Raw genomic sequence first — 24,115 nt, forward strand, 5'->3', positions numbered from 1 at the left:
ATTTGTGTACATTGTACAGCTAAAACAATTTGTCATTGCTTTTTATGAATTTTCATCTTTGCCCCTGTAAGAAATAAGTGGAATTATATAACAAAAATGCAATACCATAGTAGTGGTACTTGAAATTACCCGTAATGTTGCATTTACCAGAGCTTTATGCTGCTTTGATCCACTGTGTAGTGGCCTTCCTTTCATGCTGAAGATCTCCCTTTAGTCTTCATGTTAGGACAGTTCTACTGGTATTAACACCTTTTATCTCAGAATGTCTTACTCTCATTTGAAATTGTTTTCTTTCAGCACTGTAAATATTTCAAACTGCTGCCTTCTTGTGTCCATGGTTTCTGAATATAAATTGGAAATTAACTTAATTGGGATTCCCTCATAGATAACTTTTTACTTTTCTCTTGCATCTTTCAGGACACTGTCCTTATCCTTGGCATTAGACAATGTGAGTACTGTATGTCTGCGTATGGTTGTCATTGGATTGATCCTATGTGAAGTTTGTTGAGATTCTTTTTTTTTCTCTTGTGATTGTTCACATACCATACAATTATCCAAAGATCGAAAGTGTACAGTCTGTTGCCCCAGTACCTTCATACAGCTCTGCATCCATCGCAATTTTTGTTCAATTTTTAGAATATTTTCATTACTCCAGAAAAGAAATAAAGACAAAGAGGAAACTCAAATCCTTCCATATCCCTACCCATCACCCCCTCCATTGTTGACTTGTAGTATTGTTATAGTACATTATTAACTTCTAATTATTGTGTCATAAATTTGTTCTGGTTCTTGGAAGAGATTTCTAATATTTGTACAGTTAAACTCAGACATTGCCCACCACATGGTTCACTGTTTTATACCTTTCCATCTTTTAACCTTCAACTCTCCTACTGGTGACATACGTGACTCTGAGCTTCCTGTTTCCACCACATTCATGCAACAGTCAGCACTGTTATTCTCACAACATGCTACTGTCACCTCTGTTCATTTCCAAACATTTAAGTTCAACCTAGTCGAACATTCTGGTTATACTAAGAAACCGCTCCCCATTCTTTAGCCTCATTCTATACCTTTGTACCTTATATTTCATGTCTATGAGTTTCCATATTATAATTAGCTCCTACCATTGAGACTCTGCAATGTTTGTCCTTATGTGTCTGGCTGATTTCACTCAGTATATTGCCCTTAAGGTTTTGTCATCAACCCATTTTTTAAGATGGTTTTGTTCACACCCCATACATTCCATCCTAAGTAAACAATCAATGGTTCCCTGTATAGTCACATATTTGTGTGTTCACCACCTTCACCAGTATCTCTATACAGACATCTTCATTTCTTCCACAAATCAGGAAGAAGAGTCAAAGAATGTAGAGAGGCAAAAGAAAAAGAAAAATGAAAGCAGAAAAAAAGGAAAAAAACCATGACAAGCAGCAGCAAAAGGAAAGATAACCTTAGATCAAAGTAGAATAGTCAGACAATACTACCAATGCCAAATCTCACACCCCTCCCCTATGCCCCCCTCCTATCTACATTTACCTTGGTGTATTGCCTTTGTTACATTAAAGGAAACATACTACAATGATTTTGTTAATTATAGTCTCTATTTTATGTTGATTGTATTTTTCCCACAATACCTCCCTATTTTTAATCCATTAGAAGGTTGACATTCATTTGTTCTCCCTCCTGAAAAAACATTTGTACATTTTATCACAGTTGAACACTCTAGGTTTCACTGAGTTACACAGTCCCAGTCTTTATCTTTCCTCTTTTCTTCTGGTGTCCTACATGCTCCTAACCTTCCTCTTTCAACCATACTGATAGTTATCTTTGTTCAGTATACTTACATTGCTTTGCTACCATCACCCAAAATTGTTTTCCAAAGCTCTCACTCTTGTATTTTTCTATCAGTCTGTAGTGCTCCCTTTAGTATTTCCTGTAGAGAAGGTGTCTTGTTCACAAAGTCTCTCATTGTCTTTGTGTCAGAGAAAATTTTGAACTCTCCCTATTTGTAGGACAGTTTTGTCATATAGAAGATTCTTGTTTGGCAGTTTTTCTCTTTCAGTATCTTAAATATATCACACCACTTCCTTCTTGCCTCCATGGTTTCTGCTGAGAAATCCGCACATAGTCTTTAAACTTACTTTGTATGTGATGGATCACTTTTCTCTTGCTGCTTTCAGGATCCTCTTTTTGTTTCTGATGTTTGATAATCTGATTATTAAGTGTCTTGGTGTAGGCATATTCAGATCTATTCTCTTTGGAGTATGCTGTGCTTCTTGGATCTATAATTTTGTCTTTCGTAAGAGGTGGTGGTTCTGGTTTGCTAATGCTACCAGAATGCAAAACACCAGAAATGTATTGGCTTTTATAAAAGATGGTTTATTGGGTGTCTGCTCCAGAGTTCTGATTTCATAATAGCTTTCTCCTGGGATGTTTCTCTCTAGGCCTCAGCTTCTCTCCAAAAGGTCACATTCAGTTACTCTTGGGATGTTTGTCCTCTCAGCTTCTCCAGAGCAAAAGTCTGCTTTCAAACATCAACTCTAAAATGTCTCTGTAATCTGCTGCTCCTCTCTGAGCTTCCTTGCATTCTTCAAAGTATTCATCTTGGCAGTAACAAGCATGCTCCTTCTGTCTGAGCCCATATAGTGCTCTAGTAAATTAATCAAGGCCCATGCTGAATGGATGGGGCTACACCTCAAATGAAATCATCCAGAGTTATCATCCAGAGTTATCACCTACGGTTGGATGGGTCAGATATCCATGGAAACACTCAAATAATTACAATCTAATCAACACTAATACTTCTGCCCACACAAGATTGTATCAAAGATAATGGTATTTTGGGGGACATTTTTCAAACCATCAGTTTCTGATTTCTTTGAACCTAAGAGTTCAGTTCTTAGCTTATCTCTCTGTGCTTGCATTTTAGTATAAGCTGCAAGGAGAAGGAAGGGTACATCCTCCACATGTAGTCTGGAGATCTCCTCAGTAAAGTATTCCAGGTTTTCACTTTCAAATTCTGCCTTCCATCTGACACCAGGACTCAATTTTGCCAAATTCTCCACCACAAATTCTTCACCTTCCTTCCAGTTTGCAACAATACATTTATCATTTCTGCTCAAGGCCTTGTCGGAAGTTTCTTTAGAGTCCATATTTCTACCAAAAGTCTCTTCAAAATGGCCTAGGCATTTTCTATCAAGCTTCTCAAAATTCTTCCAGAATCTTCCCCTTATCCATTTAAAAAGCTGTTCCAACATTTTATTATTTGCAATCTCAGCAGCACCCCACTCTTGGTACCAAAATCTGTTCTGATTTGTTAATGCTGACAGAATGCAAAACACCAGAAATGGATTGGCTTTTATAAAAGAGGATTTATTTGGTTACACAGTTACCATCTTCAGGCCATAAAATATCCAAAATATTGCATCAAGAATCGAGTACCTTCCCTGGAGGATGGCCAACGGGGTCTGGAAAACCTCTGTTAGTTGGGAAGGCATGTGGCTCACGTCTGCTCCAGAGTTCTGATTTCAAAATGGACTTCTCCCAGGATGTTTCTCTCGGCTTCACCTTCTCTCCAAAATGTCATTCTCAGTTGCTCTTGGGATGTTTGTTCTCTCTTAGCTTCTCTGAAGCAAAAGTCTGCTTTCCAACTCATCTCCAAAATGTCTCTGTACACTGCTCCTCTCACAGCTTCCTTGCATTCTTCAAAGTGTCCCTCTTGGATGTGGCGAGCTGACTCCTGCCTGAGCTCATATAGTGCTCTAGTAAACTAATCAAGGCCCATGCTGAGTGGGCTGGCACACCTCCAGGGAAATCACCCAGAGTTATCCAGTGTTATCTATAGTTGGGTAAATCACATCTCCATGGAAACACCCAAAGAATTGCACTCTAATCAACACTAATACGTCTGTCCACACAAGATTACATCAAAGATAATGGCATTTTGGTGGACAATACATTGAGACTGGCACAGATGGGAAATTTTCATTGATTATTTTCTCTGTTATTGCTTCTGCCCCCTTTCCTGTCTGTTCTTCTGGGACATCAGTGATACATACATTCCTGAATTTTGTTTTGTCCTTAAGTCCCTAGAGACATTGCTCATATTTTTCCATTCTTTTTTCCATCTGTTCTTTTGTGTGCATGCTTTCATGTCTCTTTTTCTCCAGTTCTTGAGTGTTTTCTTCTGCCTCTTGAGATCTGCTGTTGTATGTTTCCATTGTGTCATTCATCTCTTATATTGTGCCTTTCATTTCAGTAGATTCTGCCAGTTGTTTTTTCAAACTTTTGATTTCTTCCTTATAATATACTCAGTGTTTTCTTTATAGACTTTATCTCTTTTGCCATATCTTCTCTAAGCTTTGTGAATTGATTTAGCATTATTTTAAATTCCTGTATGTCAGTTGAAGTGTAAATTTCTCCTTTGACTGAGCCATACCTTCATTTTCTCTAGTGTAGATTGTAGTTTTCTGTTGTCTAGGCATCTGACCTTGGCCACCCCAATCAGGTTTTCCCAGACAAGAACAGGCTCAAGTCCCAGAAGGAAGAAGTATTCCATATCTGGTTTCCCTGATGGTGTGTCTTAAAGGATTGACAAACCCTGTGCTTTTCTGCCCAGTAGGTGGTGCCTATCAACCTGTCATTCCAGGCTGGTGTAAGGAGGTATAGACCATGGCTGTTTTCCCCCAGTCTCTGGTGTCTGGTTCTGAATGGAAGGCATGTAGTAGAGCTGGGCCCCACCTCTTTCCTCTTGGGAAGATATGCCCCCTACAGGGAGGTGATTTGCATGTTAATAGATTCTTTATTTCTCTGACTCTGCTGTCTCCACTGTTTCTGGGTCAGAGCTCTGCAAGTTTAAAATGGCTGAGGCTTTCTGTACTGTAGAGTACTATGAGCTGAAAATCATTGAGTTTCTCCACTGTGTTGCCCAGGTTGGAAGAGAGTGAAAGAGACAGAAAGTCCCCTTTCAGGGTCGGTCTACAGCCCCCAGATTCACCCCTCAGCCAGAGATAGCACTGGATATTTGGTGCTCCCCATCCTGAGACAGATATGTCCCCTGACTCACTCATCACTAAAAGCTGCTGTCTGCTTGTTGGGGATTCATAGTTTGTATTGAGTGGATAACATTAAAGCCTCAATTGGAGCTGGGCTGAAGTATATTCACTTTTTCAGAGACTGCTGCTCTGTAACACTGTGAGGCTTTGCTTTCAGGCTGCTGTGAGGGAGGGGCCTCTTGGCACAGGTCCTCAGTTTTCATACAGATTTTATGCTGTGATCTCAGGCATTTCTCCCATTCCAGATTGTTGCACAATGTGTGGGCAGTAGCAATTGTATCCCAGCATTTTTTCTAGATCTTTTGTAGTTCCTGGTTTTTTATTAGTTGCTTTGGGTAGACTAACTTCCACTACTCTCTATGCCTCCATCTTCTTCCTCTGTATGATGCATTTTTATTGCCTCTTCAAAGGGGCTTCCCAGGGGTGGTGGTCTGAGAGCCAAAAGCAGTGCCCTGGGCCCTGCACCCAACACATCTCCCTGTCACCTGTCTTTGCACTAAGGAACACAGAGATTCTTGAATCTCATATTCATGTCTTTCATTAAATTTGGATAGCTTTATGTCATTATTTTTTAGAATATTCCTCCTACCATGTTCTTCTTCTGTTACTCCTGTAATGCATTTATTGTTATTCTTGATTGTCCCCCACACATCTCTTTGGCTGTTCATGTTCTATCTTACTTGTCCTTTTATTTTTCCTCATATCTTTTAGTTTTTTGTCTTTTTTCCTTTATCTCTTTGAACATATAGAAAATCATTATTTAAAAGTCTCTCCAGTAGCTCCAAAGTCTGGTCTTTTTGGATGGTTTTGGGATTTTTATATTTTCCTTCAGGTGACCCATCATTTCCTGTTTCTTGTCTTGGAATTTTGTGTTATACACTGTACATTTTATAATTTAAAGTGTTAACTCTGGGATTTAGTTTCTTAGCTGTCTGTTCCTTAAGTTTCTACCTAGCTAGTGATATAAGATTATCACTAGCTTGATTGCTAGGAGCTAATCACAAATAAACCAAGGCAAACCTCACCTTTCACTCTCAGCAAATTGGCTGTGGTTTGGCTGATGGTGTCCTTCTGAACAATAAGATCAGCCCAAGGTTGATTTACAAATCCATTGGAGTGAGATCTAGAATTCAGTGTTGAGGGTGTTGCATTGTTGTAATTACATCACATGTGAAAGAACCAAGGTGATTTAGGGCAAGTGACCCCAGAAGAGCAGGTGCAGGTTGGAACCAGGAGGGAAGGAATCCAGTGGACAGTGATGGATGTCGGAGAACAAGTGCTTGTGCATCAACCAAGCATAATTATATCTTGTTCCAGACTGCTTTCTCTGATGGTGGAGACCTAATTCCATATGGGGCATTGGTCAGGAATTCCTACATTTTGGAAAGAGAGTTATTAAAAGTTCCTGAATACCATTGGATCATTAATACATAACACTCAGTAATTTTCATATTCTTAATTGTAAAATGAAGGTATTTATATCCTCATTATTTGCTTGAGAAGGCAGGACCTCTTACGTCTTGACCCTGGGAGAGGAGAAATCTCCCCCTATTTCTCTTGGAGCACACTTCATGTTCATATTGATTGGACTGAGTTTATTCCAAGGTGAAGGATTTGGGATTCATGACAGATGGTTCTGGGAATTGTGGTCAAGGCTTGAGTCTGAAGGGTTCTATCTCTTTTCTCAGCTTTGCTCACCTACTGCCTGTCTGGTTGTGAGTGAAAATCCAAAGGAAGACAGTTGTCCGCTGAGCTATTAACAATGCAACCACAGGTGAGTAGGGAGTTCTTTACCTGAAGTCACACCACTGTTGTCTGTAAATGGGGAGGTCTCTCCTATTAGCATAAACATTTTGAGTCCATTCATGTGCTATTCAAGGATCTGAGCTTCAATTTGTTTATCCAGACTCTAGAATAGTTACGGTAGTTTGTTCTATTTTCCATTAAGGTTGTTTATTCTTTTAAGGGATGAGTGATGTTTTCTTTTTCTCACCCAAAGTATGGCCTCATTGGAGAAATAATGCCTTCATGACTGAAGTTGGCTTCAGCATGCAGTGAACATAGGTGATAGAGATGAGTAATAGCAGAAGTTAACAGTCCGTGGGAGGCTGATGTTTCAGCAGGTGATTTCAATTAATCCAGCTTTACGTGTGCTGGACTATAAGAGTGGACATTCTCAACCAGAGCACTGGCAGAAGGTTTAGAAATAAAAGTAAATGAGAAATCATTTATTTTCCCCAATTTTATTTTCTTTAAGTGTTGATAGAATGTATTTGGATATTTTTTGAAACATAAAAACTAAAATTTTCCTTATAAATATTGTTCCCAATTTTTCTACATCAAATTTATTCAAATTTTATAAGTGGATGCAATGTATAAGAAGTGTTGTTCCCTTAGGAGTACTTGAGAATGGGGTTCTTCTATGACAGGAATCATCAGACTAGGGCCATTATTCAGGACAACTGTCTCAGTGGTCCCTGACCTGTGATGTGCACCAACTGTAGTTAACATTGTCATGAAGGATTGAGTTATGTAGAGTTGAAGGAGGCAGCACTTATTGAACCTGAGTTCTCTATGAAACCTTTTCAGTTCTGCAGAATTCTAGATATTGCTTCAAAGTTCCTTGCTACATTAATAATTAGACCATTTAGACCAGTGAATGAATTTAAGTAGAAAGTGCTTCATACATTAACACATTGGATCTGTTGAAATAGATAACATAATATTAATCAGTGTTATAAATGAGAAAAAAGTAAGGTCATCCAATTCATGAATAATGTAACTTTAGTCAATTTTTAAAAGTGATACATCATGGATATTTCTTGCTTCATGGTGACTATAGTTTTACCTGAAATTGGTGGAAAATATTTTAGTTAATGGGTGTTCTAGAGCAAGTATTATAATCAGCATCAGAAAGTCATGATTTCAAGTCTTTTGGGAAATATCCAGGTTTATGTCACACCACATGTCATGTAATAATCCTTACAATGCAGTTGTATGTATTTAAAATGTTTTTGTTTCTAAGTGTATCTGAAAGGCAGATGGCATTTGAGCATTGAGATCTTACTGGAACTTCAAACAGTTTTTCAGCTTTATATGTACAGTCTCTGCTTCCTCAGTGCTGTCATTTTGAGCATCACACTCATGACTTTGTTAAGGATGGGCTTGTGTGAACACAGATTTCTGTGATAGGAGTCAATATCCTTCAAAGATGTAGCTGTAGACTTCACGCAGGAAGAGTGGGCATTGCTAGACACATTCCAGAGACAACTGTTCAGAGAAGTGATGCTGAAGAATATCAGTCATCTGGTCTCAGTGGGTGAGTCTCTGAAAATTTACCTGTCATTGATACGTATCTGTCAATCATCCATCTAATCTATCTATTGTCTATATGTGTAGCTATCATTTATCATATATTTTTTATTTAAAGTACCTATTTCAGTTTCCCCATATTGTTGTATTACCTTTTTATATTCTTTGTATATGTGTATATTTTATTTTGTAAATACATTTAAATTATTTTACATTCCTTATGCTTTAAAACAACTAAATGAAATGTTTTCTGACTCTTTACTGACATCTCATTCACCCCGTAGGAGTTAAACTTCTTGACCACAACTTAATGTCTTTCTTAAATTTCAGTCTCCAACATCAGAGCAACACTGGAAAGTCAATGAATAGTTTTTGAATGGAAAAATAAGGGAATGTACGTTTTTAAATTATTCTGCTTCAAGGTTCTGCCCAGGTTTTACACAATAGTAAAAATACCACATGTATCTGTGGAGTTTATGCTTATTGGATTGTTTCTGTGGAGTTTATGCTTATTGGATTGTTTTTGAAAACAGTGATCTACAGTGGAAACAATTTCTCCCAATTTGGAATTTGGAGGATTCTGCAGTCTCTCTTTGAGCTTGTCCATTGGCAGCAACAACCAGAGGTCCCCACTATAATGAGAACAAGGACAAGAGTTACCCTTTGCTGGTGAAATATTGTCAATGTTCTGTATTCAAGTATAGTTTTATATATTTTGCCTTACTGATCTCCAATGCTTACCCTTTTCTTTGGTAGCCTGTCATTGATTGACAATACACTGTTAACACTTAACTCAAATTCCAGTTATCTTTTTTCCTACAAACAGGGTGTGAGGTCTGCAAATCAGGTATGTTTTCCCTTTTGGCATAGAAACAGGTAGTGTGGAGGGAAGGAATGGAATTTCTTCAAAACCAGAACCCAGGTTAGTTCTAGCAACTTGTGCGTCAGTAGTGGAGGGGCCTTGTCAGTAAGTCTTTGGAAGTATCAGCTTCAGGTTTCCTTAATTGAGTTATGATTTATGAAATGTAGGTGAGGATATTGAGGAAGTTTTCTTCACATATGGTCATTATTCTATAAACTTAGCAAGCTGTACTCAAGTGTCTTTGACTTTGCAAAGAGAATATTCTTATACTATTGGAACTAAACTTTCACTTAAAGAATCTTGTCCTTGTCTTACTTTTGGCAGATTTTCCCTCTTTTTACCTCCCTGTTATACCAACTTCTTTTTATTTTTCTCTTCTTCCAATGCTGAAAAGCTTCTCTGATTTTAATTTCCTATAATGTTTTCTTCTGCCTAGATTATTCCTTAATTTGGTATTATTTGTCAGCCAAGTGTCAATGTTTGAAACCTAGTAACCTATATTTTGGACTTGAAATGCTTTTATTCCCATAATGTGACTCTAAGAATGTATGTTTTTTCCCCAAATATAGACATTGAAATTGCCTGGAAAAAGCAAGATATGATATTGATGCAACTTATCTACAGAAATGACAATTCTAAGAATGCATCACTGGTAAGCTTCATTGGTGTTAACCCTAGTTTTCCAAATAAATACATGGAGAATGAATAAATGAGGAATTGAGTAAAATCACCTAGCTGTAGTTAATGTTGGAGTTAAAAGCTAATCCTGAAATCTGGGGGAATGTGGGGGTAGATGGTGGTGTAGAGAGGAGTGGAATTTAGTTAATCCCCTGGAACAACTAATAAATAACCAGGAATGACAAGTAAATAATCTGGAGCAACTGCTGTGGGACAACTGTGACGGTCCATACATCGTATACCAACCTGGATTGGGTGGAATGTCTCAGATCGCAGCATAAAATCTTTAAAACTGACAAACCAGGCTGGGCACCCCCCCCCCATGGCAGGCTGAGCTATAAAACATCACTGTAAGAGAAAGCAGGAAACCTAGAGCAAGTGAACATAGCTCAACTGAGCTCCAGCTTGAGTTTTAATAAATGTGGACTGCTGAATACATGCTACAAACATAGACAAACCCCTGTCAAGCAGACAGAGGCTTTCAGAGATGACTGACCTTAAAGTCCCAGGAAAGGAAGCCCAGAAGACTAGGTGCTCTGTCTGAGTAATGGGCAAAACTTGGAGGATGTGGATGGGCTATGAAAGGAGGTATGCCCTTTTGAATGTATTGTATCCCCCAGAAAAAGCCATCTTCTTTGATGCAATCTTATAGGGCAGACATATTAATGGTGATTAAGTTGGAATGTTTGGATTAGGTTGTTCACATGGAAATGCATCCCTCCCAATTGTGGGTGATGACTCTGGATAGTTTCCATGGAGGTGTTATCCTACCCATTCAGAGTGGGTCTAAATTAAATCACTGGAGCCACATAAATGAGCTAACAGAAGGAACTCAGTGCAGCTGAGAGTGACATTTTGAAGAGGAGCTACAGCCAAGAGGGACACTTTGAAGAATGCAGAGAAGCTGAGAGAGTAGCTGCAGGTGAGAGACAGTTTGAAGACAGCCATTGAAAGCAGACTCTTCCTCCAGAGAAGCTAAGAGAGGAAAAACACCCCAAGAGCAACTAAGAGTGACCTTTTTTGAGGAACTGCAGTCTAGAGGGGAATGTCCTGGGAGAAAGACATTTTGAAACCAGAACTTTGGAGTACATGCCAGCCACATGCCTTCCCAGCTAACAGAGGTTTTCTGGATACCATTGGCCATCCTCCAGTGAAGGTACCCAATTGCTGATGTATTACCTTGGACACTTTATGTCAAGACTGTAACTGTGTAAGCAAATAAACCCTCTTTTATAAAATCCAATCCATGTCTGGTGTTTTGCATTCCAGCAGCACTAGCAAACTAGAACACGGGGCTTTCCCTTTTTCTCACTCTCAACCTGAGTGACTCAGTGGAGAGAGCCTCAGCCATTTTTAGTTCCCAGTGCTCTGACCCAGACTGGGGTGGATATAACAGAGTCAGAGAGACAAAGATGCAATCCAGGTGCAGAAGATACCTCCCTATGGTCATATATCCCCTAAGAGAAAGGAATTGGGGCCCACCTGTTGTTCCAGCCTTCCCTTCAGAACTCAGACCTCAGGACCTGGGGGAAAACAGCCAAAACAGGAACTAAAGGGGCCACACCTCCTTATACCAGTTGGGAGCAACAAGCTAAGAAGTGCCACCTGCTGTGCTGGTTCAGAAAAGCACAATGGCTAGAACCCTGACAGGAAAGTCAGTTATCCTTCTAAGATATACCCTCTGGGAAACTTGAAACTGAATACAACCCCATTCTGAGACAAAGATACAGCCAATTCAAAGGATGTAACTTACATCTCAATTAAGATACAGTTACAATACAGTTGAGATAATGTTTCACTTTACTGAAATAAAGATTTTCAAAGAAATATGTTCAGTGTATTCAAAAACCAAATCATTGAGTTCAGAGAAGATATGGCAAAAGAGCTGAAGAATATTAAGAAAACACAGTGCAAATGTAAGGTAGAAATAAAAGTTTATATAAAGAGCTGGAAGAATCTATGGAAATGAAAAGCACAACACAAGAGATGAAAAGCACAGTGGAGACATACAATAGCACATCTCAAGAGGGAGAAGAAAACACTCATTAAATCAAAAACAAGACACCTGAACTCTTACAGAAGAACAGATAGGGAAAAGAATGGAAAAATATGAGCAACATCTCAGGGAATTGAATGATGACATGAAGCACATGAATGTACATCATGGGTGTCCCACAAGAAGAGAAGGGAAAAGGCACAGAAGAAATAATAGAAGAAATATTCGATAAAAATTTCCCATCTTTTATGAAAGACATAAAATTACAGATCCAAGAAGCACAATGTACCCTGAACAGATCTGAATAGACCCACACCAAGACAACCAGATTATCAAACATGAAAAAGAATCCTGAAAGCAGCAAGAGAAAAGCAATACATCACATACAAAGGAAGCTTGACAAGACTTTGTGTGGATTTGTCCGTAGAAGCCATGGAGGCCAGAAGGAAGTTGTGTGATATATTTAAGATACTGAAAGAGAAAAACCACCAAAAAAGAACCCTATATCTGGGAAAACCAACTTTCAAATATGAGGGAGAGTTGAAAACATTGACAATGACAGAGTTTATACACAAAATATCTGCTCTACAGGAAATACTAAAGGAAGCACTACAGACAGATAGGAAAAGGCAGGAGTGAGAGGTTTGGAACATAGTTTTGGGTGATAGCACCACAACATAAGTATACTGAACAAAGATGACTGTGAGTATGGTTGAAAGAGGAAGGTTAGGATCATGTGGAACATCAGGAGGAAAGAGGAAAAATAAAGATTGGGACTGTATACCTCATTGAAACCTAGAGTACTCAACAATTGTGATAAAATTTGCAAGTATGTTTATACATGAGGGAAAACAAATGATGGCCAGCCTTGCAAGGTGTTAAAAAATTGTGGTATTAGGGAGAAAGTACAATCAGTACATACTGGTAACTATAGTTAACAGAAATACTGTATTATGCTTCCCTTAGTGTAACAAAGGCAATACACCAATGCTAAATGCCAATAAGAGAGGGACTTAAAAGAAGGTTTTGGGACTATTGGCATTGGTGATGTTTTGTAAGTCTTATTCTGCTTTAGTTTACTTCTGTCTTCCATTTGTTGCCTTTTAGCTGTCAGCTTCTCTCTTTTTGTCTCTTTACCTTCTTTGACTCTTCCTCCTTCTTTGTCAAAGAAATGGAGCTGTCCTTACATAGACAGTGGCGATGGTGGTGAAGGCATAAATATGTGATTATACAGGGAACCATCAATTGTTTACTTAGGACAGAATGTATGATGGGTGAAAGGAACCATCTTAAAAGGGTTGATGAAGAAACCTTGAGGGCACTATCTTGAGTGAAATAAATCAGACACATAAGGACAAATATTGCATGGTCTCACCATCAACTAATTATTGTATGTAAACTCATAGACATGAAATATAAGTTACCAAGATGTAGAACAAGGGTAAAGAATGAAAAGCAAAATGCTTATGAGAAAAATGTCTAACTCTGTTGAACTCAAGTGTTTGGAAGTGGAAAGAGGTAATTGTAGCATGTTATTCAGATAATAACTAACAGTGCTTAATGGTGTGTGGATGTGGTGGAAAGCAGAAGCTTAGAGTCATGTATACCACCAGAAAGAAAGTTGGAGGTTAAAATATGGGAGTGTATAAAACAGTGAATATTGTGGTGGCCTTTGATCATGATTAACTACAAATTTAGAAATCTCTTTAATGAACAACAACAAATGTATGGCAGTATAACTAGAAGTTAACACTAGAGGAGTGTAATGGGGGAAAAGGTACATGTTGCAAACTATGTGCTACATTGGTATTTTAATGTTCTTTCAACAGTGACAAATGTACTATACTGATACTGGGAGTCAATAATGGAGGTGGGGTGGTTAGATGTATGGGCAGATTCGAGTTTTTTTATCTTTATTTCTTTTCTGGAGTAATGAAAATGTTGCAAAAATTGGAAAAAAAAATCATTTTGGTGTTGGATACACAGCTGTATGAAGGTACCATGGGCAATTCATTGTGCTCTTTGCATTTTTGGATGATAGTATGATATGTGCAATCTCAGTAAAATTTTAAAAAGGGCTACCTATGTCACTGTTCTTAAAACAAAACAAAAAAATTGAATCCAGCAAAAATCTATGATGGTTTGAATTCAGGGAAATATTAAACTAGCACAAACTCTTGAGTTGTTATAAAAGGTGATTGCATAAGCATGGTTGACATATATAAGCTTTGAAACATCATGATATTCAAAATTGGATAGCTCTGCAATTTGGATGGTATATTAGAGAACATGTCCATGCAGAAGATGAGTAATGTGTATATGAAACTAAAATAGGAAAGATTTTAAGTGTAGATTTTTGCTGAAGGATTAGTCAATTTATACGTAGAGAAATGAAGTAATGTATGTATATCAACAAATGCTTGATCCTCTCTTATCTAATTCCCCACAACAGATATCTTACACTCAGAAGAATTCTTTTAAATGTAATTATTTGCAAGAGGATTCCACCCTCAGATCCACAGTGACTCAACATGCATTAACTCCCATGAGAAAGAAACCATATTTAAGGAAACCATTTGGAAAAGTCCTCAGTGAACAGTCATCTTTTAATAAACATGAGCAGTTTCACACTACAAGTAAATCCTGTGAATGCCATCAAAATACTAAAGCCTTTATTAAAAGGCTTGCCACAAACAATATGATAGAACTCAAACTGGGGATAAACCATACAAATGCTTTCTATATGGAAAAGCATTCATTGGCTTTATTGATTTTAGACAACATGAGAGAACAAACACTGGAGAGAAACTTGAATGTAACCTATCTGGAAAAGCCTTCAGTCAATCTTCTAATCTTCAACACATTGAGTGAACTCACTCTGGACACAAACCTTATGAATGCATTACATGTGGGAAAGCCTTCACTTATTATTCTATGCTTAGTATACATGAGAGAACACACACTGGAGAAAAACCCTATGAATGCCATCTATGTGGGAAAACCTTCAGCCAATGTCATTATCTTAGATGACATGAGAGAGCACACACTGGAGAAAAAACATAAATGCCATATATGTGGGAAAACCTTCAGTGTTTGTTCTTCCCTCCAATGACATGAGAGAACTCACAATGGAGAGACACCTTGTAAATGCCATGTATGTGGGAAAGCCTACAGTTCTTTTTATAACCTCAAATACATGAGAGGACTCACACTGGACAAAACCCTATAAGTGCCTCACCTGTGGGAAAGCCTTCATTGAAATGTATGGCCTCAGATGACATGAGAGAACTCACAGTGTAGAGAAACTGTATGAATGTCATACATGTGGGAAAGCCTTCAATAATTGTTCTACCCTCAAATGACATGTGACAACTCACACTGGAGAGAAACCCTATGAATGTCACACATGTGGGAAACCCTTCATTCATATCTCTGTCCTGCCACAACATGAGAAAACTCACACTGGAGAGAAACCCTATGAATGTAACCTGTGTGGGAAAGCCTTCATTTGACCATATAATCTTCAACAACATGAAATTACTCACACTGGAGAGAAACCCTATGAATATAATCTGTGTGGGAAGGCCTTCACTTACCCTTCTGGTCTTCAACAACGTGGAATTACTCACACTGGAGAGAGACCCTATGAATGTAATCTGTGTGGGAAAGCCTTTTTTCATATCTATACCCTAAGATGACATAAGAGAACTCACACTGGAGAGAAACCCTATGAATGTAATCTGTGTGGGAAAGCCTTTGCTCAATCTTGTAGTCTTGAAAAACATGTGAGTGTTCACATTGTAGAGAAACCCTATCAATGCCATATATGTGGAAAAGCCTTCAATGATTGTTCTTCCCTCAAAAAACATGAGAGAACTCACACTGGAGAGAAACCCTATGAATGTAATCTGTGTGATAAAGCCTTCACTAATCCTTTTAGTCTTAAGAAACGTGAGAGTTCACACTGGAGAGAAACCCTATCAATGCAATATATGTGGGAAAGCCTTCAATTATTTTTCTTCCCTCAAACAACATGGGAGAACTCATACTGAGGAGAAACCCTATGAATGTAATCTGTGTGATAAAGCCTTTACTCATCCTTGTAATCTTAAAAAACATATGAGAATTCACACTGGAGAGAAACCCTATCAATGCCATATATGTGGAAAAGCCTTCAATGATCTTCCCTCAAAAAACTTGAGAGAACTCACACTGGAGGGAAACCCTATCAATGCTATACATGTGGGAAAGCCTTCATTGATTTTTCTAACCTCAGACAACATGAGAGAACACACTAGAGAATGCTGGTGAGTGCCATATATGTGATAAAGCCTTAATTTGATATACTTATCTTAAGCAACATGAGAGAACCACACTGGAGAGAAACCATATGAATGCCATACATGCAGAAATGAATAGAGTATTGATCCAAAATTAAGAGGCAGTTACTAAAAATATATGCACTTGGTATTATTGTCAAGTTAATAGATTTTTTTCATTCATTTTTATTGAGATATATTCACAGTACCATTACATAGTTGCTCATTCTTCACCAAAATCAATTTTTGAACATTTTCATTTCCACACACACAAAAAGTAAGAATAGAAACTAAAGTGAAAAAGAACAATTTAAGTAATAAAGAACACTAGGTGCCTTTTCTTTTTCCCACATGTGTGGTAAGAAAATTGTGCTTCTATATAGGTCTATTGGATTACTGATTCTTAGGATGTTTTTGGCAATTTGAGGCCCCTTTCCCTTCCAAAGAAATTTGTTAACTAGCTTTTCTATGTCTGCAAAGTAGGTTTTTGGAATTTTGATTGGAATTGCATTGAATCTGTAGATCATTATAGATAGAATTGACATCTTAATGATGTTTAACCTTCTGATCCATGAGCATATCTTTCCACCTTAGGTCCTTTTTATTTCTTTTTATTAAGTGTTGTAATTTTCTGTGTAGCAGTCCTTTACATCCTTGGTTCAGTTTATTCCTAAGTACCTAATTTTTTTAGTTCCTGTTGTGAATGGAATCTCTCTAGTGTCTCTTCAGTTAGGTCATTTCTAGTTTAGTGGAACATTACTGACTTATATGCATTAATCTTTTATCCTGCCACTTTACTCAGCTTTGTTAATAATTACACTTAAAGCATCATGCTACCATCACACAGTATTGTGCTATGCATTTCTGAACCTTTACACTCAACCTTATTAAACATTCTGTACTCCTTAATCATCAGTTGCCCAGTTTCTACCCTCCTTGTATCTCCTGATAATTTACACTCTTGAGAGTAACTCCCAGGATTTGCTCATTATAGTTAGTTCATGTTACTGAGGCCATAGAATATTCGTTCTATTATTTCTGGCTTATTTCATTCAACATAATGTCATCAACTTTATCCACATTATTACATGTGTAATGATGTCATTCCTTTTTACTATAGTATAATATTCCATCATTTGTGTATACCACAGTTTATCTACTCATCAGTTGATGGGTATTTGGACTGTTTTCATCTATTGGCAGCTGTGAAGAGTGCAGCTATAAACATTTGTGTGCAAATGTCTATTCATGTTCCTTCTTTTAGTTCTTCCAACTATATACGTAGTATTGAGATTTCTGTATCATCTGAAAATGAATACCTAGCTTTTTGAAGAATCAGCAAAATGTATTTCAGAGTGACTGTACCATTTTACATTCTCACCAACAGTGAATATTTCTCCACATGCTTTCTAGCACTTGTAGTTTTCTGATTATTTTGGTAACAGCCATTCTCGTGTTTGTGAACTGGTATTTCACTGTGGGTTTGATATGCATTTTCCTGACCGCTATTTAAGTTGGGCATTTTTTCATAAGTTATTTTTATTTCATCTTTGCATTTCTACTTAGCCATTTGTATATCCTCTTTGAACAAGTGTATTTCCATGTCTTTTGGCCATTTTATCCCTGCAAGTAGTATTGAGATGTATTCATATGCCATGTATTCCATCTAAAGTGTACAACAGTGTCTCACAGTATAATCACCTACTTGGGCAGTCATCATCACATTCAATTTTCAGTCATTTTCATTGTTTCCGCATGAAAACTAATAGACATAGAAAAAGAAAACCCATTTGTATTTCCTTTTTGGAAAAGTGTTTATCCATGTCCTTTCTACATTTTTTATATGTATGCTTTTTTTTGAGATTCTTCACAAAGCATACAACTATCCAGAGATCCAAAGTGCACACTCCATTGCCCATGGTACCATCATACAGCTGTGCAGCCATCAGAAGTTTTTTTCAATTTTTTAAAAATTTTCATTACTCCAGAAAAGAAAGACAAAAAAAGGAAACTCATCCTTTACACCCCTAACCTCCCCCCTCCACCATTATTGATTCATAGTTTTGATATAGTACATTTGTTACTGTTGATAAAAGAATGTTAAAATACTAACTATAGTATATAGTTTGCAATACGTGTGTATTTTTCCTATATGCTCCTCTATTTTTAACTGTTATTAACTTCTAGTTATACTGTCATACATTTGTTCTGGTTCATGAGAGAGATTTCTAATATTTGTCCAGTTAATCATGAACATTTTTTAATTAGGCTGTGTGTCTTTTTGTTGTTGACTTGTAGGATTTCTTTATGTATTCTGGATATTAAACCCTTATCAGGTAGTTTTTGAATATTTTCTTCCATTGTGTAGGCTACTGGGGGAAAATGTGGAGGTGTTGAACTTCCTCACCTGGATGGTTGCTGATGTTCTCACAAAAATTGAGGACTGGAGGTTTGATCGGCTGAGGCCTCTATCACAGGACTTGCCCTTGGGAAGTGTCGCAAAGGAGAGGCTAGGCCTGCCTATAATTGTGCCTAAGAGTCTCCTTAATGCCTCTTTGTTGCTCAAATGTGGTCTGTTCTCTCTAGCTAAGCCAACTTGGCAGATGAAATCACTGCACTCCCCCCTACATGGGATCAGACACCCAGGGGAGTGAATCTCCCTGGCAACGTGGAATATGACTCCCGGGGAGGAATGTAGACCTGGCATCGTGGGACGGAGAACATCTTCTTGACCAAAAGGGGGATGTGAAAGCAAATGAAATAAGCTTCAGTAGCAGAGAGATTCCAAAAGGAGCCGAGAGGTCACTCTGGTGGGCACTCTTATGCACAATTTAGACAACCCTTTTTAGGTTCTAAAGAATTGGGGTAGCTGGTGGTGGATACCTGAAACTATCAAAGTACAACCCAGAACCCATGAATCTCGAAGGCAATTGTATAAAAATGTAGCTTATGAGGGGTGACAATGGGATTGGGAAAGCCATAAGGACCACACTCCACTTTGTCTAGTTTATGGATGGATGAGTAGAAAAATAGGGGAAGGAAACAAACAAACAAACAGACAAAGGCACCCAGTGTTCTTTTTTACTTCAATTGCTCTTTTTCACTTTAATTATTATTATTATTATTTTTGTGTGTGTGCTAATGAAGGTGTCAGGAATTGATTTAGGTGATGAATGTACAACTATGTAATGGTACTGTGAACAATCAAATGTACGATTTGTTTTGTATGACTGCATGGTATGTGAATATATCTCAATAAAATGAAGATTTAAAAAAATAAAAGAAAAAAAAAGAAATGAAGTAAGGTTCAGTAGCAGTGAGATTTCAAAATGAGCCAAGAGGTCACTCTGTTGGGCACTCTTATGCACAATATGGATAACATTTTTTAGGTTCCAATGAATTGGAATAGCTAGCAAAAAATACCTGAAACTATCAAACTACAGCCTAAAACCCTTTACTCTTGAAGACAATTGTATAAAAATGTAGCTTATGAGGGGTGACCATGTGATTGGGAAAGCCATATGGATCACACTCCCCTTTCTCCAGTGTATGGATAGATGAGTAGAAAAATGGGGGCAAAAAGAAAAGGCATCCGGTGTTTTATTTTACTTTAAGTGTACTTTTTCACTTTTTTATTCTTATTTTTGTTTGTGTGGGAAAGAAAATATCAAAAATTAATTTGGTGATGAATGCAAAACTATATAATGGTACTGAGAACAATGGAATGTATGCTTTGACTGCATGGTATGTGTATATATATCAATAAAATTGAATTAAAAAATGAAAAATTAAAAGCCAAAAGCAGAAAAGAAATCATCTAAATTTTAAGCTGGGAAAAAAAAAAAAGATATTTTCATTGGCCAGTATATCTATCCTTAGGCCAGTACCTGCCATTTTGACCACTGTTGCTTTTTAATATGTTTTAAAATCAGGAAGTGTGAGACCTCCAACTTCATTTTTCTTTATTTAAGGTGTTTTTAGCTGTTCAGGGTACCTTGCCCTTCCAAACAAATTTGATTTTTGGTTTTTCTGTGGCTGCAAAGCCAGATGTAGGGGATTGTTTAATATTGTGTTGCCTCTGTAGATCACTTTGGGTAGAGTTGACATTTTAATGACATTTGTCCTTCCACTCCCTGAACATGGAGTGTCTTCCCATTTTAGGTCTTCCTTGATTTTTTTACTAATATTTTGTAGTTTTCTGTGCATAAGTCCTTTTCATCCTTGTTTAGGTTTATTCCCAGATATTTAAATCTTTTTTGTTGGTTTTGTAAATGGATTTTGTTTTTTATTCATTACTTCCTCAGATAGCTAAGTAGTAATGTTTAGAAACACTATTGAGTATTTTTTAACTTTATCAAAAAAATTGAAAAAAACAACTTTTCAAACAAAACAAAACAAAGGAATAAGAAAAACATAACCTAAATTAACTACATTGCTTCAAACCATAGACATTCCTGCACATTCCCATAACATTAAGATTATCCTCCATAACTTACCTGTTCTTATTAGATTATTGTTCTCCCTTCACTAGTTGCTGGCTATCTCTGGGCCCCCTATAGTCTTCAATATAAAACGTTTCACATTTTTCACAGAGCTCACATTAGTGGTAACATATAGTATTTCTCTTTTTGTGTCTGGCTTATTACACTCAGCATTTTATCTTCAAGGTTTATCCATGTTTCATATGTTTCTTGACCCCATTCTTTCTTACCAGCACATAGTATTCCATCATGTATACATACATTTTGTTTATCCACTCATCTGTTGATGAACATTTGGATTGTTTCCAGCTCTTGCCAATTGTGAACAATACTGCCATGAACATTGCTGTCCAAATATCTGTTCATGTCACTGCTTTTAGATCTGGATATATACTAAGAAATGAAATTGCTGGAATCAAGGGTAACTTGATATCTACTTTTCTAAGGAGTCAAAAGACTGTTCTGCAGCATTGCTGTACCATTATACAGTCCCACAAGCATTGAATAAGTGTTTTAATTTATCCACTTTCTCACCAGGATTTGTAGTTTTCTGTTTGTTTAATGACAGCCTTTCTAATTGGTGTGAGATGATATCTCATTGTTGTCTTAATTTGCAATTCCCTAATAGCTAGTGATGATGAACACTTTTTCATATACTTTTTAGCCATTTCTATTTCCTCTTCAGAGAAATGTCTTCTATCTTTTGCCTGTTTTATAATTGGGTTGTTTGTACTATTGTCTTTGAATTGTAGGATTTATCTTTGCAAGATATCTATCTTTTATCAGATACATGGTGTTCTAGTTTGCTAATGCTGCTGGAATGCAAAACACCAGAGATGGATTTACTTTTATAAAAGGGGTTTACTTGGTTACATAGCTACAGTCTTAAGGCCATAAAGTGTCCAAGGTAACACATCAGCAATTGGGTACTTTCACTGGAGGATGGCCAATGGTGTCCAGAAAACTGTTAGCTAGGAAGGCACATGGCCAGCATCTGCTCCAGAGTTCTGGTTTCAAAATGGCTTTCTCCCAGGACATTGCTCTCTAGGCTACAGTTCCTCAAAAATGTCACTCTTAGTTGCACTTGGGGTATCTGTCCTCTCTTAGCTTCTCTGGAGCAAGAGTGTGCTTTCAACAGCCATCTTCAAAATGTCTCTTATCTGCAGCTCCTGTGCTTTCTTCAAAGTGTCCCTCTTGGCTGTAGCTCCTCTTCAAAAGTTCATTCTCAGCTGCACTGAGTTCCCTCTGCCCATCAGCTCATTTATATGGCTCTGCTGATCATGCTTCCATGGAAATATCTCATCAGAGTTATCACCCACAATTGGGTGGGGCACATTCCGTGGAAACACTCAAAGAAATCTAATCAAAACTGATGATGTCTGCTCATGCAAGATTACATCAAAGATAATGGCATTTGGGGGACACAATACATTCAAACTGGCACACATGGTTTCCAAATATTTTTTCTCATTGAGTTGGCTACCTCTTCACTTTTTTGACAAATTCCATTGAGGTACAGAAGCTTTTAAGTTTGAGGAGTTCCCATTTGTCTATATTTTCTTTCACTGCTTGTTCTTTGGGTGTAAGGTCTAAGAACTGACCTCCTAATACAAGGTCTCAAATACATTTCCCTACATTATCTCCTATGTGTTTCATGCTACTTTTTCTTATGTTGAGATCTTTGATCTACTTTGAGTTAATTTTTGTGTAGGGTGTGAGGTATAGGTCCTTATTCATTCTTTTGCTTATGGTTTTCCAGTTCTCCTAGCCCCACTTATTGAAGAGAATGTATGTCCCGGTTCAATGGTTTTGGGGACCTTAGCAAAGATCACTCAACCATAGCTCAGTTCAGTTGAGCAATATGCCTGTTTTGTGCCAGTACCATGTTATTTTGAGTACTATGGCTTTAAAATAAGCTTGAAAGTCAGGAAATGTAAGTCCTCCCACTTGATTTTTCTTTTTTCTTTTTTTTTTTTAAGAATTCAAAACACCTTTTTCCTCCAAATAAATTTGATAGTTAGCTTTTCCATGTTTGCCAAGTAGATTGATGGAATTTTGAAAGGGATTGCATTGAATCTGTAGATGAGTTTGGGTAGAATTGACATCTTAATGACATTTAGCCTTCCTGTCTATGAGCATGGAATATTTTTCCCTCTTTTTAGGTCCCCTATTTCTTTTTGTAAAGTTATTTAATTTTCTCTATATGGGTCTTTTATATCCTTGGCAAAATTTGTTCTTAGTTTTTTTTTTTTTTAGTTGCTCTTGAGAGTGGAATCTTTTCTTGGGTGTCTCTTCAGTTAGGTCATTTTTAATAGGAACATTACTGACTTATGTTCATTAATCTTGTACCCCCTCCTTTGCTAAATTTATTAGCTCAAATAGCTGTGTCATTGATTTCTCTGTGTTTTTCAAATATAAGATCATATCTGCAAATAATGACAGTTTTATTTCTTCCTTTCCAATTTTGATGTCTTTTATTTTTTCTTGTCAGATTGTTCTGGCTAGCACTTCTACCACAATGTTGAATAACAGTGGTGACGGGTATCTTGTCTCATTCCTGACATTAGAGGGAATGCTTTCATTCAGAGTACTAATTTGGCTGAGGGGTTTTCATATATGTCCATCATTAACTGTACAAATATTAGATGTCTTTCATGAACCAGAACGAATGTATGACACTATAACTAGAAGTACAACTAGAAGTTCACAATAGAGGGGTCTAATGGGGAAAATATACCTATTTCAAACTATGTACTGCACTTGATAGTATTTTGACATCCTTTGATCAACAGTAACAAATGTACTATCCAAATCATGGAGGGGGTTCATTAGGAGTATGGGATGATTTGAGTTTTCATTTTTGTCTTTATTCCTTTTCTGGAGTAATGAAAATATTCTAAAAATTGGAAAAAAAATTTATTTTGGTGAGGGATACACAGCTGTTTGATGGTTCCATGGGCAATTGACTGTGCTTTTTGGATCTTTGGATCATTTCATGGTATGTGAAAAATGTCAATAAAATTTTTAAAAAGGACTATCCATGGCACTGTTTATAAAAAAAAAAAAAACAAAAAACAAACAAACAAACAAAAAAACCCTATTCCAGCAAAACTCTGTGATAGTTTGAATTTAGGGAAATATTAAACTGAACAAAAAATTCTGAAGGCTTTTCCAGATAGGTTACATTCATCAGGTTGTTCTCCAGTGTGTGCTCACTCATGTCATCTAAAGTCAATAAATCCAAAGAATGATTTCCCACATAGAAAGCATTTATATGGCTTATCTCCACTTTGATTTCTACCATATTGTTTGTGGCCAGTGTTTCCATGCAGAAAGTGAGTAATGTTTATATGATACTAAATGGGAAAGATTTTAATTGTAGATTTTTGCTGAAGGATTAATTTATATGTAAT

At 37.1% G+C, this 24,115-nt stretch overlaps 1 protein-coding gene across 5 annotated transcripts in view; it reads left to right on the forward strand.

The window, feature by feature from the left end:
• The window catches only part of LOC119524586 (zinc finger protein 596-like), a 1,058,357-nt gene extending 1,043,779 nt beyond the window's left edge, over positions 1-14,578 (forward strand). For all 5 annotated transcript variants that reach the window (XM_037823294.1, XM_037823293.1, XM_037823292.1 and 2 more), the window contains one exon: positions 14,355-14,578. The gene's annotated coding sequence lies outside the window, so the exon portion shown is untranslated. The remainder of the gene's footprint in view (positions 1-14,354) is intronic.
• Positions 14,579-24,115: the final 9,537 nt, after the last annotated feature.

Source organism: Choloepus didactylus, assembly GCF_015220235.1.
Source record: "Choloepus didactylus isolate mChoDid1 chromosome 11 unlocalized genomic scaffold, mChoDid1.pri SUPER_11_unloc2, whole genome shotgun sequence".
NCBI lineage: Eukaryota > Metazoa > Chordata > Mammalia > Pilosa > Megalonychidae > Choloepus > Choloepus didactylus.